Source organism: Marmota marmota, unplaced genomic scaffold (assembly GCF_001458135.2).
Source record: "Marmota marmota marmota unplaced genomic scaffold, marMar, whole genome shotgun sequence".
In the NCBI taxonomy this organism is placed as follows: Eukaryota; Metazoa; Chordata; class Mammalia; order Rodentia; family Sciuridae; genus Marmota; species Marmota marmota.
The window spans coordinates 3,611,853-3,631,295 of NW_026000205.1; the positions used below are offsets into that span (position 1 = coordinate 3,611,853).

A 19,443-nucleotide genomic window follows, 5' to 3' on the forward strand; every position below is an offset into this window, starting at 1 on the left:
AGTTTTCTCTTTCTTAGAGCAACAAAATCCTTTTTTCCAAACAAAATCTTAAACTGAACTTGAAGAGTGCAGGCCCCACTTAGAATCCTAGGGATCCAAGGAAAAGTCTTAAAATCCCTGGCCAAGACCAGATGCTGGAGGCTTACCTTCAAGGGACATGAGAGCAAAGCAGCTAGCCGCGCTGCCCCCACCTTTACACTTAGTCAACCCTCCCACCCATTCTCTCTCAGACCAGCCTCTGTCCGAGACATTTCTTTCTTCTTGATTTCTAGGACACCCAAGCCCTATAGCCTCAGACGCTGGGTGAACTTACTACCACGAGCTAGTATAGCTAGTATTTTTCTCTCCGATATAGTCATCTTTCCAGAGAGTTCTGGCCTTAGACTTCCTTGGGATCTTCTTAGCCCTGAAAATGCTTTCACTCAACAGGCTCAGAAATATTTACAGACTAACTCATTACACTCATTCCATCAGATCACCTTTCTAAAGTAAGACAAACAGTTGTAATGACTATATGACAAAGAGAAAAGGGAAAAAAGAACAAAGAAATCAGGGTTTTGGATTGGGAGACCATGATCATACAGATGTCCAATTGCATTGTAAGTATAAACCAAATGAAAATCTCAATGAAATGGGTAAAATGGACTAAACAAAGTAATTGCAGAAATCACACAGATATGTTGTTTAAAAAGAAAAGAAGAATATCTTGAAGAGCTACGCAGAGTGGTGCAAACCTGTAATCATGGCTACTCAGGATTAGCAGGAAGAGCATAAGTTCAGAGAAAACTTAAAAAGGGGCTGGGGAGGTGGTTCAGTGGTAGAGTTTGCATAGCATATTCAATAATCTGGTTCAATCCCCAACACTTGCAAACAAATAAATAAATAAACCAAAACTAACAAAACAACAACCAAAAAAAAAAAAAAAAAACCTTTAAAAGATCCAATAAAAATATAACATAGGGCAAGTTGAAAGTCCCTGAGATCCACTTTGGGACTGGATGTATAAATAAATGAAACAGGTGCAAAGGCTGGACAGACACAGGTTTCCATGTAATATACCTCTTTACTGATTTGGTCTTGACCAGATTCTTTGCTGGACTAAGTTCTTCACAGTTTAGGAAACATGATTTTGGTATTAAAACAAGAAAATGAAATCAGTAAAATCTTAGACTCTGGCTGGACATGGTGGTGCATCCCTACAATCTCAAGAGATTTAGGAGGCTGAGGCAGGAAGATCACAATTTCAAGGACAGCCTTACCAGGCACAGTGGCACACACCTATAATCCCAGTAGCTCGGAAGCCAAGGCAGGAGGATCATAAGTTCAAAACCAGCCTCAGCAACTTAGTGAGGCCCTGAGCTATTTAGCAAGACCCTGTCTCTAAGTAAAATATAAAAAAGGTATGGGAATGTGGCTCAGTGTTAGTTGCCCCTGGATTCAATTCCCAGTACCAAGGGGAAAAAAAAAAAGAAAGAAAGAAAAAAAAGGACAGCACCTTTGAGTTCAGTCGTCAGCACTACAAAAACTGAAACAACAACAAAATACTCAATTTTAAGAATTAAAAAAAAACTGTTTGATAAAACAAATGTGACAAAATATAAGGGAAGGATATCAAGAGTTAGTATCGTGATAACTGGGTGTGGTGGCACACACCTGTAATCCCAGCAGCTGAGGAGCACCAGTTCAAAGCCAGCTTCAGCAAAAGCAAGGCTCCAAGAAACTCAGTGAGACCCTATCTCTAGATAAAATACAAAATAAGGCTGGGGATGTGGCTCAGTGGTGGTCTAGTGCCCCTTAGTTCTATCCCCAGTACCAAAAAAAAAAAAAGAAAAGAAAAAGTATCATGGTAAATGGATAAACATATAAAGGGAAAATAAATAACTTTTGATCCATGCTTTATATTTTGAGAGGCTACCCCAAATTTGCCAAGACTATTCATTTTGGCAAGTTTTTGAACCATTGGTCCATGTTGGCTTCTGCCTATTTCTAACTTCTCAAGGGATTCACAGACTTATCTTTTCCAAAGTAGGCAGTGAAAAATCTTTAAATCCGAGCCAATAATTTCAATGAAAAAGATATAATAATCTAAAACACACTGGCCTGAAATTAGGTAGAAGCAGCAAAATAGTGGAGATTTAAGGTGCAGAGAGAAGGATAAAGAAAGAGATCTCATGAATGAGAGGTAGGCTGGAGTAGCAGACATTAGCCTCTGCAGTGAGCCTTCAGAGCTGTCTGTCGCTGGGGTGTGGGAACTTGTGCTGGGATTTCTTCCCCTCAAAGTAACAGCCCAAGCTCTACACCCAGAAACTCTACTTGACACATCAGCTGGCTCTCAGACACTCCATTCTTCTTCAAGGCCTGAAGGTGAGAGACACCATCATATATTCACAGACTTTTTCAGTGCCAAAGCATCAGTAGGCCAATCTTGGCAAGGCAGGCCTGGGCTCTGGCTTCCAGCGTCAGCCTCTCAGGAAACTTCCACTGCATACTGTGAGAGAGGGAGGAATTCCTTCAACCTTGGGGTTTTATCTTTAAAATGAAAGAGTTGTTGCTGGGTGTGGTGGCACCTGCATTTAATCCCAGTGACCTGGGAAGCTGAGGTAGAAGGATTACAAATTTAAAGCCAGCCTAGGTAACTTAGTGAGATCCTGTCCCCTCAAAATAAGGACTGAGGATGTTAGCTCAGTGGTAGAGTACCCCTGAGTTCTATACCCAGCAGCACCACCATCACCACTACTAGCAACAAGTTTATTTTTATTAATTGAAATGAAAGTGTTGGGCTAGGTACTTAAAAAAAAATTGCTGGACATGATGGTGTACACCTGTGATCCCAGGGACTTGGAAGGCTGAAGCAAGAGGATCCCAAGATCAAAATTAGCCTTAGCAACTTAGCAAGACCCATGTCTTAAAAAATAAAACAGGCAGCTGCAGTGGTTCATACTTGTAAATCCCAGCAACCTGGGAGGCTGAGGCAGAAGGATCTCCAAGTTCAAAGTCAGCCTTAGCAAATTAGTGAGACTCTGTCTCAAAATAAAAAATAAAAAAGGGCTGAAGATGTGGCTAAGTGGTAGAGCATCCCTGGGTTCAATTCCCAGTATCCCCTCAAAAAAATTCAATGGACTACAACACCCATTCAGAAGTATATAGACCGGTGTATGGTTATAGATTTTCACATGATCACCCATGGATCAAGATGCAGAAGGTCTTGAGCATTCTAGAAGCTCCTTGGTGCCTATTCCCAGTTTCTACTCCCTCCCAAGGATACCCATTAAACAACAGAGTTTTTTTTTTTTTTCATATTGCATAATTAGAGTCTGACAGTATGCACTCTTCACATGATCATTTTTTAATAATGTTTTTTTTAAAGGGCTGGGGTTGTGGCTCAGTGGTAGAGAGCTCACCTCGCGCGTGCGAGACCCTGGGTTTGATCCTCAGCACATAAAAATAAATAAATAAAAATAAAGGTATTGTGTCCAAATATAACTAAAAATAAATATTTAAAAAAATGTTTTTTAAAAATATTTTTAGTTATAGGTGAACACAATGTCTTTATATTACTTTATGTGGTGTTGAGGATCGAACCCAGTGCCTCACGCTTGCTAGGCGAGTGCTCTACCTCTGAGCCACAACCCCAGCCCCATCACGTGATCATTTTATTGCTACCCTTACATACTGTTAAGGGAAGTGGTATACTGGAGAGCATTTGACAATATTCTCCAAGAAATAAAAATGCACATACCCTTCCATCACATTCTGAATTTATTCTACAGACACTGGCACACAAATGCGTGTGTGCATATGTGCATATCCACACATACACAGGGATCTACTGCAGCATTATAAAGGGATGAGGATGTAGCTCATGGTGGTTCCCCTGGTTTCAATTCCTAGTACTAACCCCAACCCCAGCAAACAAAGAAGAAAAATCCCACAAAACCAAGAAACACTTATGCAGATGACTTTTAAAAAGTAGTTTACCACTAATGGGAAAATATTCACAATATATTTTTAGGTGACAAAAAAAAGCATAGAGAGGTTGGGGTGGTGGCTCAGTGGTAGAGTCCTCACCTAGCACATTCGAAGCCCTGGATTGGATCCTCAGCACCACATAAAAGTAAATAAATAAGTATCATGTCCAACTACAATTGAAAAATAAATATTAAAAAAAAGCATAGAATAATACATTTATATTGCTGTTTGTGTAAAAACAAGTATGTGGCTATCTGTTTGTACATATACACATACAAAAGAAATCCCTGGGGCTGGGGTTGTAGTTCAGTGGTCAAGTGTTTGCCTAGCATGTGTGAGGCACTAAGTCCAATCCTCAGCACTATATAAAAATAAATAAACTAAATAAAGGTACTGTGCCCATCTACAATATACATATACATACACACACACACACAAAAAAAAAAAAAAAAAAGAAAAAGTATCATGGTAAATGGATAAACATATAAAGGGAAAATAAATAACTTTTGATCCATGCTTTATATTTTGAGAGGCTACCCAAAATTTGCCAAGACTATTCATTTTGGCAAGTTTTNCTCTCTCTCAAAAAAAAAAAAAAAAAAAAAAAAACACCAACCACAAGTCCAAGGTCTTAAAAAATAAATAATACAGGGACTTATAAATTGCCAAAGCTGATCTGAAACTTGCAATTCTCCTGCTTCAGACTCCCAATTCGCTGAAAGGTAGAGGAGATGGAGAATTGATTCAGATTGCAGCCTGGTTCTGCATTTGTGGGAAGTGGTTTAGGAGTTAGGGTGAGTTAGAGTGAAAATCATAACAAACTGTAGCTAGAAGATAATTTAAAGGTATTGGACTGTTTGACAAATTGTATTTATTTTGTAAGGTTTCTATTGGCATAGCGGAAGCATTTATTAGGAATTTGTTTGATAAAGCAAAGTAGTTTGTACTTCAGATGATATTGAAAGGTAGAAGGAGTGCCCCACTGCACCTGGCTTTAATTTCTTTTAATACAACACATAAATTGTAAAAAGATTTACTTTTCTACTAATTTGTTCTCCAAAAGGAATTCCCTTCTCTTTAAGAATAAAAGCCTCCAAAATTCTCTATACTACATAGCCTAAGGAAGCCACAGGGATCTGGGGGGGGTGTGTGTGTGTACTAGCTACAAGCTCCCACGCAGCTTCCTGCCTTAACGGGCTACCCAGGAGACGTGACTCGTTCAAGATTCTCACCAGAGAATCTATATATACACAAGAAGATAGGGGCAGCCAAATACAAAGATCACATGAAGACAGAAACTACCAGGACTAATAGAGAGAAGGCAGAAAGGCATTAGACACCATTCTCGCCAAACCCTCTAGCCACACCCGCACAAGATCAGATTATCTTTAAATGACACAAAAGCAGCAGTCTCCCAGCCAATGGTAGTTAGAAAATTATTCTCAGAAGGCAAATGTAAAGCCTTTTAAAAAGGCCATTTTTCAGATGCTAAATTCATTTGATTTAAAGGGCTGTACTTAGTTTTAAAATGGCAGAAAGAAGAAGACCTTCCCCTCTAGGGAATTCCATAAGAGCAACCAGGAGAGAAACAGAAACATCACAAAACTGGAGACATGTGAGATCCTGAGCCACAGTACATGAATAACTAAGCATAACCAAATGCTGTAAAGGTGAAAGAAGGGTGTGGGAAAGCAATGGAAGAGATGCCTGTTGGTACAGATATCGGACAAAGCATGCCCTTCCACTTCTCCAACGCAAATGCTTCAGAACCAGGAGCAAAACCAGCAATCCATTATTCTAGACAGCAGGGATAGTTCAGAGACTGGTGACTGAGGCTTCCTCAGATCCAGGCTGAAATGAACAATCCTACATGCAAGTCACATGTACAGGAAGCAGTCTGTCAATGAGCAGGGTGACAGAGGGCAAGAAGGATGAGCAGTACCACTCAAATGTAAAACATTTAAGGAAAATCCCTGCTGGGTGAGGCCTCTCCCATGAATTGTGTACAAACTGTTAGACTAGGAAGGAATGGCCTCTAAAGATGAATGGTAATTTTATTGACTGACTGACTATGGTACTGAGGCTTGAAACCAGGGTGCTTTACCTCAGCAACACCCCCAGTTCTTTTTATTTTTTATTTTGAGACAGCCTAAGTTGCTGAGGATCTTGCCTGGCATGAATGATTTTAAAAGGATCCAACATATACTGAATTGTATACCACACACCTGGAATTCTAGCTACTCAGGAGGATGAGCCAGGAGGATCACAAGTTCAAGGCTGGTCTTGACAACTTTGTGAGACGGTATCTCAAAATGAAATTTTAAAAAAAGGGCTGGAGGGCTAGGATTGTGGCTCAGTGCTACAGTGCTTGCCTAGCATGCATGAGGCACTGAGTTCGATCCTCAGCACCATATAAAAATAAAAAATAAAGATACTGTGTTCACCTAAAAACTAAAAAATAAATATTAAAAAGGGGGGGGGCTGGAGATGTAGCTCAGAGGCAGAGTGCTCCTGGGTTCAATCTCCAGTACTGAGGGAGGGAAAAAAAGCCCACTTTGGATTCACTGCAGTGGAGGTCACCATTAAATTGGCCACTTTTTTTGGTTTCTTTCTTTCTTTTTTTAGTTGAGGATGGACACAACACCTTTGTTTTATTTACTTATTTTCACGTGGTGCTGAGGATCGAACTCAGTGCCTCACACATGCTAGGCAAGCACTTTACCACTGAGCCACAACCCCAGCTCAAACTGGCTACTTCTTAATTGATCTATCAGAAATAAGACAAAGTTGTCTTATTATTTGGAAAGTAAGGCTGACAATCACCTTTAATCTTCTTTTTGTTTGTATTTTTAGTGCTGGGTATCAAACCCAGGGCCTCAAGCATGCTGAGCATAGGCTCTATTCTCGAGCTGCACCCCTGGCTGATACCTTTAATCTTTTGAATCTTTGTGGCATTATTACAATGTAAGCCTCACAGGATTGTTGTAAAGATTAGAGGAGACACAGCACCTAGCATGCCCTCTTCAAATACCAAATAAGTAGAAGGTTCTTCCAGCTTTGAGACTAACATACCCCAGACAAGAATAGTTGCAAAGGGCTGGGGATGTGGCTCAAGAGGTAGCGCGCTCGCCTGGCATGCGTGCGACCCGGGTTCGATCCTCAGCACCACATACAAAGATGTTGTGTCCGCTGAAAACTAAAAAATAAATACTAAAAAATCCTCTCTCTCTCCCCTCTCTCTCTTTAGGGAAAAAAAAAAAATGTTTGATGAATAGTTGCAAAGTTTCATAATTTCCACAACATTTTCATGCATACATTTCTCTTTTGGTATTCAACGTCATCCTTCAGGAGGGAACCTAGGCAAGGGAGAAAGGATCACCTGGTTTCATAGAAGAAATTAAGGACGATGGAAATAACTCCATTACCTTGGGGTTCTCACTTTTTTTTTCTTCTTTTATCCTAGTGCTGGCGTTTGAACCTGCAAAGCATAATATGCTCTACCACTGAGTATATTCCCAGTCCCTCACAGTCTTTTTTTTTTTTTTTAACATAGGAAATCTCCCTCTTCCTATAAATTTTTGTTTTGAGTCAGGGTTGATCCTGGGGATGGAACCCAGGGTCTTGTGGTGCTGGACACATGCTGTACCATTGAGCTACATGCCTTGCCCTCCCACCTCCTAAACCTATTCCCCATTTGCATTCTCAAACTCCTAGGAGAAGGGACCATGTCCTATTAACTGTCCTTGGTCTGCTGAAGAGGCTCACTAAATATGTTCATTGCAAGAATGAAAGAATGACAGATCTAGAGTGAACACTGAGTGTGTACTGACACTGGTACCAAATACCTCACCATTATGCCACAGTGGTCACCACACCAATCTCACAGAATAGGCTTACTGAGGAAGCCTATTTAGATGAATAAATCATCCTAGCCACACCCCAAATCTCACCTATTTTTTTTAAAAATGAAAGACAGTACAATTTGAGTAGTAGTGCTAGAGGGTCTACTGTAAGAAGCTGAATATCACTGGGTGTAGCGGCACACACCACTCAGGAACCTGAGGCATATGCATCATCCCCATTCAGAGGAGAAGAAAACAGGAGCTTGGATTGCAAGTTCAAAGCCAGCCTCCATGATTTAGTGAGACCCTGTCTCAAAAAAAAAAAAAAAAAAAAAAAATTTATAAGGGTGTGAATACAGCTCAGTGGTTAAGTGCCACTGGGTTCAATAGCCTGTACCTGACCTCGCACCTCCTCACCCCCATCTAAAAATCATCAGTAATTGGAGTGCTGAGACTTACCCACAAGTCTTTCTCAAACGTTTTGAAAAAGTGGGTTAAATCTAGGGTAAGCTGCACACAGTGAAGACACCTATAGTCTCATCTACTCTGGAGGCTGAGGTGGGAGGGTCACTTGAGCCTAGGAGCCTGGGCAACATAGTGAGACACCTTCTCAAAAAATAAAATATTGTTGTTTTTATCATCATCCTGACTCAGTAGAGAAGAAAACGGAAGCTTGAGTAGGGTAAGGCACTTGGCCTGGCTCTGGCCCAAAGACTCCAGCTGGTGGCTCTAGGTGGCCTTGCTGTACTCCTCCTTTTGGGAAATGAAGGTTATATCAGAGTGGTAGCATTAAGGCTCATTTTCACTTTTGTCTTTGTATCTTTCAAGAGGAACAGTATGACAATAACATAGCAATTTCTATTTTCTAAAAAAAGAAAACAATTTTTCCCCTTAAGTGATCTGAGGGGGTCCCCTGAAATCTTGCTTCTATTATTTAAATTCTGAGTAAGTCCTTTTCTTCAAAGATCATTCTGAAGATAAAGCTTCCCTGTCCAAAATACAGGAAATATGAAACAGTGCTGTTCAGATTAGAAAGATACTGTCAGCTTTACATAGTTGCTAGAAGGAGGCTGTGGAGCACGGGCAAGAGAGAGCTCCTCTGAGGCTCCATTCCTCACTGGGGAGTTAAAATACAATAACTCTGACAAAGAGCCTAGGCTGGGTCCTCCTGAATGTTCATTATCCTCTTGTTATTAAAATAGCCACTACCACATCCTTGCCATCTGATGCTCCTCTCTGCCCATTTTAATCTTTTCAACTAGACTGACTTCTCATCACCAGCATGTGCAAGGCTCCCCGCCTCCCCAGCCAGGAGCAACAGGGGCTACACCGGGATGGTCAGGGTTGGGCTTGGTTTAGTCCAGGCTTAGAACTCCCATCTTACTTTTCCTCATCTAGTCTTAGTGATATTTACTAACATTACCAACAAATACACAACCTGTTTTTCAAGTCAGACTTGTCAGAAGTATGCTAAAGACTGTTCAAGGCTCCGAAGAACTGTAAATTCACCCAGAGTCAGGGTCCTTTACTGTGGTCCAGGGCTCCGTAGAGAGCCCAGCCCACAAAGAGAAACACCTCCTTATGGAGTGAGCTTCTAACAAAAACACCCTCTTTCTGTCACAGTACAAATGCTGACTCCTGATATCCACATAGAATAAAGTGTTCACTGTTTTGGCTTTTGAAACACACAAACTCCATCACTAAACACAAACACTGATTGTAGTTCTAGTTATCAGGTATTGAATGACAAGATGAACTAGAAAGGTCTCCTTTCAACCAAATTTCAGCTGATGTGAAAAGATAAGAAGTGTCAGTTTTTTTTGTTTTAAACTGTTGGGAGGCCACCAGATTTAAATAGTTGAAGGAGTCCAGCCAGAAGTCAAAGAACCTGAACTGCAGTGAAATCATAAGATCTTGCACCATCTCTGTTTGAAAAAAATGGGATTCAACTGTCTGATACCCAAGTCATCTTACATTTCAAACCAACGGAGCACTTGAGAGCCAGGCCTCACAAAAGGGTAGCTTATCCTTTCCAACCAGGTTCTCAAGTGGTACTCTTCCACATCTCCACCCACCTGCCCAGTCCTTCTCACGGTGTAGATTCAATTCCCATTCCTGCTGACCCAATTCTCTGTTCTGATCATGTGGACACAAAGGTCTTCAACTGAGGCCCATGGGGACACATGAATGAAGAAAAGCCTGCCCCTGCGTTCATGATCTCAGTGTTCCAATGCCTGAAATCACCTCGCCGCTGGTCTGAGCTGCTTGGACCCACTACAACAAGATTACAGGGCTGGGGTGGGGGCTTGACCAACAGACATTTATGTTCTCACAGTTCTGGAGGCTGGAAGATCGAGATCATGGAAACTGCCAATTTAGTTTCCGGTGAGAGCCTTCTTTCTGGCCTGTAGATGGCCACATTCTTGCCATGCCCTCACATGGTACAGAGAAAAGGGGGTGGGGTAAGCTCTTTCATGTCTTTTTTTATAAAGGGGTGACAGATTAACAAATAACCCTACTCCAAAGAGAAAATATGCTACAGAATAGAGGCCCATCTGGAGTAAAGGCTTCAGAAAGAGTGGAGATCTGTTGAGGGGCATGTTGCAGGCAGTAGGAAGTGATGAACCATGACATGGAAGCATGCCACTGCCTGACACGTGATAAGGAATCCTGTGTGAAGGGAGACAAAGTCAGACGGAAGAGAAGACTAGACGGGACCCTCCTGCTCACTGTCCTGTGTTCTCCCAGTGTTGGGCTCCAGCCTAGGTAGGCTACCTCCACACTGAGTTGTAACGTGAGGGATGGGACCTCTGTTCCTTCTCTTAAATAGGAGGAGGAGCAGAGAGCAGAAAGGCCATGAGAGAAAGAGCACTGGGTCCTTAAGGGCCAAGGCGCTTGAATAGCAGTTACTTTGTTGGAGGCCAGATCCTGGCCCTCCACTCACAACCCTCCAATGGCTTCTTACTTCATGCAGAGTGAATCCCAAAACTTTTGCCAGGAGTGTTCCAGCCTCAGGACTTCTGCACTTCTGTCTGAAGATTCTTCCCCAGGAAAGGGCATGGCTCCCTCTTCACCTTCTTCTTCTTCTTTTTTTTTCTTTAATAATTTTTTTAGTTATTTATTTAATGTGGCGCTGAGGATCGAACCCAGGGCCTTGCACGTGCTAGGCAAGTGCTCTATACCACTGAGCCACAACTCCTGCCCCTCCTTCAAAGCCCCAAAGCCATTCTCCTCAACCTTCAACTGTTATGCTCTCTTAGACACTTCACATCCCTGGGTGATGCTTCATTTTTTCCCTTCTGAGCACTAAACACTAAGATTCTTATTTTTCTTTTTTTTTAAAATTTGTGCATTGTATCTATACAAAATACTGGAATTCATTATGAAATATTCATATATGCATATAACATAATTTGGTCAATTTGTTACAGGGAGAAAAACTCAGAAACATCCTCTGGGTTTAGAAGCTCCATTATGTCACTTTGTTTCTCTAGGATTGGATTTCTTCATTTGCAAAATGTTGATGTCAGAATAAAGCTATGACTTCCAAGCTGTGGAGTTGTGCAGAGCCCCAGGGCTCTTTGTTACCTAGGATTGGGGAAAAGGCAGATTCTCAGGATTCTGAGCTTCCTGCCCTGGCTTCAATCCCATTTGAAGCAATAATTTTTAAAGAGAGAGAGAATTTTAACATTTATTTTTTAGTTATTGGCGGACACAACATCTTTGTTTTTTGTATGTGGTGCTGAGGATCGAACCTGGGCCGCACGCATGCCAGGCAAGCGCGCTACCGCTTGAGCCACATTCCCAGCCCTGAAGCAATAATTTTAAATACATATATTTATCAGTCTTTAGATACTGTGAAACTAGTACATAGTTTTTCAGCTGACAACTATTTAGTAGCCTTTAAAAGACCACATTTTTTAACTGTACAGAGTAGGCTCCGTGTCATACCACCTAAGACTATGCTATTAAGAGGTTTTACTTCAATAAAAAGATAAAATCTTATCTATCTCTGTTTCTAAGGAGGGATTACTTTTTAAAAAATGTTTTATTGGTGCATAGTAATTATACACAATAGTGAGATTCATTGTGACTGATTTGTACATGCATACAACATAATTTGATCAATTTAATTCTCCTGTACCTTCTCTTCCCTTCCTCTCCTCCCTCACCCTGATTTCTTTCCTCTACCCAACTGGTCCCCCTCCTATTTTCATAGGTCACCTTTTTTGTTTCCTCTCTCTCTCTTTCTTGCTTCCACATATAAGAGAAAACCTACAACCCTTGACAAAGTATGGCTTATTTCACTTAACATGATGCTCTTCAAATCCATCTATTTTCCTGAAAATGATTTATTTTTTCTTCTTTATAGCTGACTTAAGATCCTTATTATTATTATTTTTTTCATTTTTATTTTTTGGCAGTGACGGGGGCCAGGAGGTGGGGGAGATTACTAGAAACAGAACCTGGGAGCACTTTACCACTGAGCTACATCCTCAGCCCTTTTTTATCTTGAGTCAGGGTCTCACTAAATTGTCTAGAGCCTCGCCAAGTTGCTGAGGCTGTCCTCGAACTTGCAATCCTCCTGCCTCAGCCTCCTGAGCTACTAAGATTACAGGATGCACACTGCCCAGCAACAAGGACTTCTGTCTGTTTTGGCCAACAGTGAAATGTCCAACATCTTGAACACACACGGCACATGGCGTGAGGTGCATGGTTTGTACTCACTGAACTCATGACTGAAGCAGTGTCTTCGCTGCCGAAGCCTGTTAAGGGCTCTGGCTTTCTGGAGCCCAGCAGAGAAACAACACACAAAGAACTACATAAAGAGTGGGATAAAATGAGCCAGGCATGGTGGTACATGCCTATAATCCCAGCAACTCAGGAGTTTGAGTCAGGAGGATCATAAGTTTGAGGCCAGCCTCAGCAAGTCAGTGAGATTCTGACTCAAAATGAAAACAATAAATTAAAAAAAGGGCTGGGGGTGCTGGGATGGTGGCTCAACAGTAGAGCACTGGCCCAGCATGAGCGAGGCACTGGGTTCGATCCTCAATACTACATAAAATTAAATAAATAAAATAAAGGTAATGTGTCCAACTACAACTAAAAAAAGGGGAGGGGGCTGAGTATGTAGCTCAGTGGTAGAGCACCCCTGGGTTCAATTCCCAGTACTGGGCAAAAACAACAACAAAAAACCAACCAGCCAAACCAAAACAACATAACACAACAAACAAGAGTGAGGTAAAATGGAGGTGCAGAGAGCTCTGGGGAGACAAAAGATCCTGAAGTCTGTGCCAGAGTTCTAGTGAGTAGAAAAAAGGTCCAAAAGAATATGGACAAAGGAACTCTAACTACAAGGAGCAAGCATTTCAATGAGGAGTTAACATGAACCTGGGACATAATTAGAGGTCATGCAAGAAGTTCAACCTGAAATTTCACCACTGAGTTCCAACGGCTCCCATATTCTGAGATTTACTATGAGCCAAGCTAAGTATCTCCTATGCCTGACCTCACTCAAGCTCACAGTCCCTCAAAAACTCACAGTTCCTCAAAAGGCAGGCAATGTCATTAGCTGCACTTTACAGAGGAATAACAGGCTCAGAGATGAGAAGCAGTTTAACCAAGGAACGTGGCAGAGCTCGGATTATTTATTTACTCAGGGCTTCACACATGCTACATCCCTAGCTCTTTTAATTTTGAGACAGAGTCTGGGTAAATTGCCTAGGCTGGCCTCTAACTTGCAATCCTCCTGCTTTAGCCCTCCAAGTAGCCGGAATTACAGGTGTACACTACTGTCTGGCAAAGCTGGAATTTTAAAGCAATTGTATGGATCCCATAGTCCTGCCCTGCCACGGCCCTGAAGAACTCAGAAAGAAGAACCTGTCATGGGGGTCTACTCTCCCTGAGGAAGAGCCTGCCCTAGGTATCAATGGCCACGAGTCTCTGCATAGGGGGGCTTGGCAAATAAGAGTCTGCACAGAGGCCCTACCAGAGTGGAAGAGGCATCCTGGATACCTTCAACAGCAACAGCTCTGCAGCAGCAGCCACTGATTACTTATAACCTGCCAGCAGGTGTTACAAGGCGTGTGACACACTGAATCATTTCAATGACTCAAAGGACTAGCATCAGGGCCCATTTTATAGTCAAGAAAACAAAGGCAGGGAGAGGTGAAACATTTGTTCATAAACAAAAGAGCCAAGCCATGCATGGCAGCAAACGCCTGTTTTCCCAGTGGCTCCGGAGGCTGAGACAGGAGGATCACCATTTCAAAGCCAGCCTCAGCAACAGCAAGGTGCTAAGCAACTCAGTGAGACCCTGTCTCTAAATAAAAAAAATACAAAACAAGGCTGGAGATGTGGCTCAGTGGTTGAGTGCCCCCAGTAACCTCCCTCTGCCCGCCCCCCCAAAGAAAGAGCCAAGACTTGGATCTGGGTGGCTGGCTCCAGGTTCATCCTGAATGGTCTCTTCACTAGCACAAAATAAAAGGCCACTAAAATATGCCTAACTTGTCCAGGTACTAGGGCAGGTGGCAACAGTTTCCCCCCGGCTTTTCTGTGGTGTATCCATAGTTGCATTCTGTACCCACCCCCACACTCCCCCACAACCACTGTTCTAAGCCTGCCCTGGACATGTTTATTGCAAGGCTGTCTCCCAAAGGTCTCTGATTTAATGGCAAGCCTTTTTCCCTAAAGATGCTCCCATCAATTAGTGGTGAAATTTAAATCTGCCACTCAGAAAGCACTCTACACATTTACCCAAGCAAATGAGCTGCACGAGGAGGAAGGTCACACTCCAAGTATTCTGTCAAAAGCCATTTTTTCTAGAGGGTTTCCATTTGCAGCTAAGGAGCTGATGTCACCTCTGACCTGCAAACCACACAGACAAGCTGATAGGAAGCAAGCGCCCACAAGTCCTAGCTGCAGAGCCTCATCCTGGCCCTGAAGAGCCACTAAGGTAAAAACTCACTTCCAGACTCACTCCTCCTTCCTTTCCTCACAAACTGCTCTGAGGGCTGACAATTTTTCATTTTGGAGTTTTGGTGAATGTCTGTCTCATTGTGAGGTATCTCTAAGCTACTTATCTTTGTCACAAATGACCAACATTTAAACAAAGAGCAATTCCTACAATGGCTGCCAAGTAAGAGTCCAAGGTTACCAGATGTGCCCAAACCAGTCTAAGCTCAAGGCCACAAAGAGCTCCCACAGAGAAAGGAGCCACACCTCCTGGCGTACAGATAGAGCTGGAGCCCTCTGCAGGTGGGAGGATCCCATTGCTTAACAAATGTGTGGGCCTCTTTGGTGTAGCTATCCATTGCCTTGCCAGAACTACAGGTCAGTCCTAAAGATACAAAACCACAAAGCCATAGCTAGGACCACAAAGAACACCCAACTGCTTTAGCTCTTGGCCTCACAAATTATTCCTTCATGGACTGACATGCGTCTAAAGACATAAACCATTAAGTTCAACACATTAAAATTAATCATTCGAGACTGCTTCTCTTCTAGGTATACATCAATGCATATATATATACATGGTCACCAAAATTTATGTACCAGAGTACTCATAGCAGCACTATTCATAACTAAAAACTCAAATATCCCTGTAAGACAGAGGAATAAATAAATTGTGGGGGGCTGGGGATGTGGCTCAAGAGGTAGCACACCCGCCTGGCATGCATTCGGCCCGGGTTCGATCCTCAGCACCACATACAAACAAAGATGTTGTGTCCGCCGAAAACTTAAAAATAAATACTAAAAATTCTTTCTCTCTCTAAATAATAATAATAATAATAATAATAATAATAATAATAATAAATTGTGGAATATTCACACAGGATTGTATACAGCAATGAGAATCTAAAATGATACAACCATGGACGAATTTATGGATTCAACTACAGATGAGTCTCACAATGTTAAGTGAAAGAAGACAGACACAAAAAAATGTACATTTGGTATATTCCACTTTTAAAGGATGAAAGCAGACACAATTTCTCTATACTGTTACAAGCCAAGATACTGATCATCCTTGTTGAGGAAAGAAACCACAAGGGGGCATTAAGGGGTCAGCTATCTTCTTCTCTTATCTGGAACCTGGCCACACAGGTGTGTTCAGGTTGTGCATACACATTGACTGTACTTATGATGGGTGCCCTTTCTAAAATGCACATTATCCTTTTATAAGAAATGTCTGAAACTGCCTACAGAGTTGGGTGTGGCAGCACAGGCCTATAATCCCAGTGACTCAGGAGGCTGAGGCAGGAGAACTGCAAATTAGGTCACTGTGGGTAACTTAGCCAGACCCTGTCTCAAAATAAAATGAACTGGAAATGTAGCTCAGAGGTAGAGCATCCCTGGGTTGTATGTGTGTGTGTATAAATTTTTAAGCATCTCTGGTGCTATTTATAATTGTAGTAATAAAAATTGATTTTTAAAATTTTTAAAAATTGTAGATGAATAATACCTTTTTTTAAAATTTAGTTATTTATTTTTATGTGATGCTGGGGATTGAACCTAGTACCTCACACATGCCAGATGAGTGCACTACCATGAGCCCCAACCCCAGCCCCAATAAATACCGATTCAAGGTAATACATAAATCAAGCAATCAATCCTAAACACGTATTGGTCTAGAAATTTCCCATATCTCAGGAAGCAGTTTGTCCAAAGTTCACAATTTGATAATTTTGAAACATATACATGAGAGAAATCATCACTACAATCAAGACAGGGACTACAACCACCCTCAAAGTTTCCTCAGGCCCCTTCCTTTCCAATCAGTTTGTGTAGCCCCAGCTTCCAGACCACCACTGGTCTGCTTCTAGACACTATGGATAGTTTTCATTTTATAGAAATGAAATAATTTCTGTCATAGGATTCTGTTGCTCTATAAGAATGACTGAGGCCTGCCACGTTGCTGGTGGCAGTACTTAACTCCTCTGGATTTCTGGGTAGTAGCACTCCACTGGAGGGATGAACCACAATCTGTTCATTCACCTAGACATTGGCTGGTTTCCAGTTTGGGGCTCTTGGAAACAAAACAGTTAGAAACAGCTGTGTATAGTTAGTCTGTGTGAATGTAAGTTTTAATTTCTCTCAGGCAAACACCTAGAAGAGGAGGGCAAGTATATGCTTAACTTTTTTTTGATACCAGGGACTGAACCCATGGGTGCTTAATCACTGAGCCCAGTCCTTTTATTATATATTTTATTTTGAGACAGGGCCTTGCTAAGTTACTTAGGGCCTGTCAAGTAGCCAAGGCTGGCTTTGAACTTGTGATCCTCCTACCTCAGTCTCTCAAGGCAATGGGATTAGAGGTGTGCACCACAGCACCCAGCTGCTTAACTTTTTAATAAACTGCCAAAAAGTTTTCTAAAGTTCCTATTTTTTTTTTATAGTTCCCTCAGCAGTGTCTGTGAGGATGCTAATTTGCTTCATTTCTTTACTAATACTTGGTCCTGTCAGTCACATTACTCCCCCAATGATTTTTAAAATCCAATAATGCTCCCCGCCTGATTAATTATGCATTTGTGATTATGCCCATCTCCCCCACCCCACACATCATGAGGGCAACATAAGCTCAATGCAGCACCCAGCAGGCACTCTTCAACAAAAACATTCAATAAATACTCGTTGAATGAAAGAAATATGCCATCCCCCTACACACAAAAAGATAGTAAGCTCATTATTTTTAGAGTGTTAATGAAATGTTGGGAAGTTTGCCTTCCTACAGCCACCTGCTCCTGTATCTGGGACTTCCACACTCAACTGGGGATGAGAAGTCAAGCGTGACCTGATTATCAAGGGGCAGTGCCCCTGGAAAGTGAATCAAAAAAGTGCTATTGAATTGCAGCCTGTTAAGTGCTGACACTAACACTCAAAGGCAGGGTTACCTGACTCAGTTCTAGGTCCTAGCAAAGGGCTTTTGAAAACAAATATGCTTCAGCTTTAATGCTGTGCCCAAGGAGGTACTGCCCTGAGAGGCAGAGTTCTGGTCCTGCCACCAGGTTTTGTGGAAGATTCCTCACAATAGAGTGCGGTGGGTGAAGAGGGTTGGTAATAAATGCCGCCACCTCCTTTCAAGTGAGTCTAACCCTGCCCTTTACTGACATTGGGGTCCTCCTTGCAGTGACCAAAAAAAAAAAAAAAAAAAAGATATTCCCTTATCCCCTTCCCAAGAGCCAGCTTCCCACCACACCTGGGTTCTTAAAGAAACAGAACAATCTCTTATGAAATGAGATCATATACACCAAGTGCCTAAAACAATGTTAGGTCATAGCAACACTCCACAAATGTTTAAGAATTGGGGTGAGTGCATGTGCTGGCAAACCATCTTTGGCATTATTATCTTCAACAGCTGCCAAACTCCCTTGACTTACATTCCATAGAGACTAATTGAAATTAAAATGCCATAACTAAACTGGCCTACCAGTTAGACATAGAGAATGGTCTGAACACATGATAATTTAAAATATCAAACAAGTGCCTTTTGCCCAAAGAAACCGCTTCTCTGTAGAACAGCGCCCCTTCTGAGACCCCGGGCACTCACTAGAAGGGTAGGTAATGGTTGTCTCTCAGTAAGTAAAGAAACTAAGAAAGGACTAGCTGCACAAGAAATCATTTTTGTCACTGTCGACCAGTCCCAAAGAAAAAAGATAAAAAGTTATTCAAAGTGTCAGGAAGAGGTTTGGTCTCCCACATCATTCAAAGAAACCAAGCCTAGACAATGCGATTTTTAAAAGGCTACAAAGTGAGGCTGAGGAGAAGCTAAGGTGTAAGGTCAAGTGTAACAAGGCCAGGACAATCAGAGCACCAAGTGCTCGGCCTCCAGGATGCTGAGACTTGTGCAGTGGAACAATTGCAGACTCCCTCAGGGGATTTCTGAGCTGCAGGAAACCTTGACTCAAATTTAATTCTATACCTCAGCTTTATGGATTTATTTTGTGGTACTGGAAATTGAACCTAGGGATGCTCTACCACTAAGCCATATCCCCAGCCCTGTTTATTTTGAGACAGGGTCTAGGTTGCCAAGACTGACCTTGAACTCGTGATCCTCCTGCCTCAGTCTCCCTAGTAGCTAGGATTATGTAAAGGTGTGTGCCACTGCACCTGGCTGAGGCCTAGGCTTTAAGACCTTAGTGGGTGGCCACCAGAAGGTGTAAAGTCAGTGAACTTTATCCTGAGCAAGTGTTCTCAGGAGAATGGTGAACAGGCTCTAGAAGTAACCCTTCACCACAAGCCAGTGAAACGGACTGCATAGAACCCAATATTCCTACTTCCTGACACGCATCAGAGAGCTCACATTAGCTTGGCCAATGTTCTGTTACTTAGAAGTCATACTTCTCTAAAAGGACTCAACGATTCTATGGCTTCAACCAATTTTCCCATATAGATGGAAATGGAAAGAAAAGGGAAAAAAGATTTTTTTCTGAGAGAGAAAAATAAAAAGTCTTCTTACTCCCAGCCTTCCCCTACCCTGACACTGCTCTCATGGAGGTCCTGGAGCAGCTGTGGTAGTGACATGCCCTCTTCTAACCTTTCCATGTAACCGGAGCTGAGAGAGTGAAAATCTAATACTCTATATCCTATTAGCACAGCAAGCACAGAGGCTGTCCCCAGACCTGGGCTGGCC

The 19,443-nt window shown here is 42.1% G+C and overlaps 1 protein-coding gene across 3 annotated transcripts in view; it reads right to left on the reverse strand.

Moving 5' to 3' along the window:
- Positions 1–19,443, reverse strand: part of Arhgap35 (Rho GTPase activating protein 35) — a 74,064-nt gene that overhangs the window by 30,615 nt on the left and 24,006 nt on the right. The gene's annotated exons all lie outside the window — the stretch shown is intronic.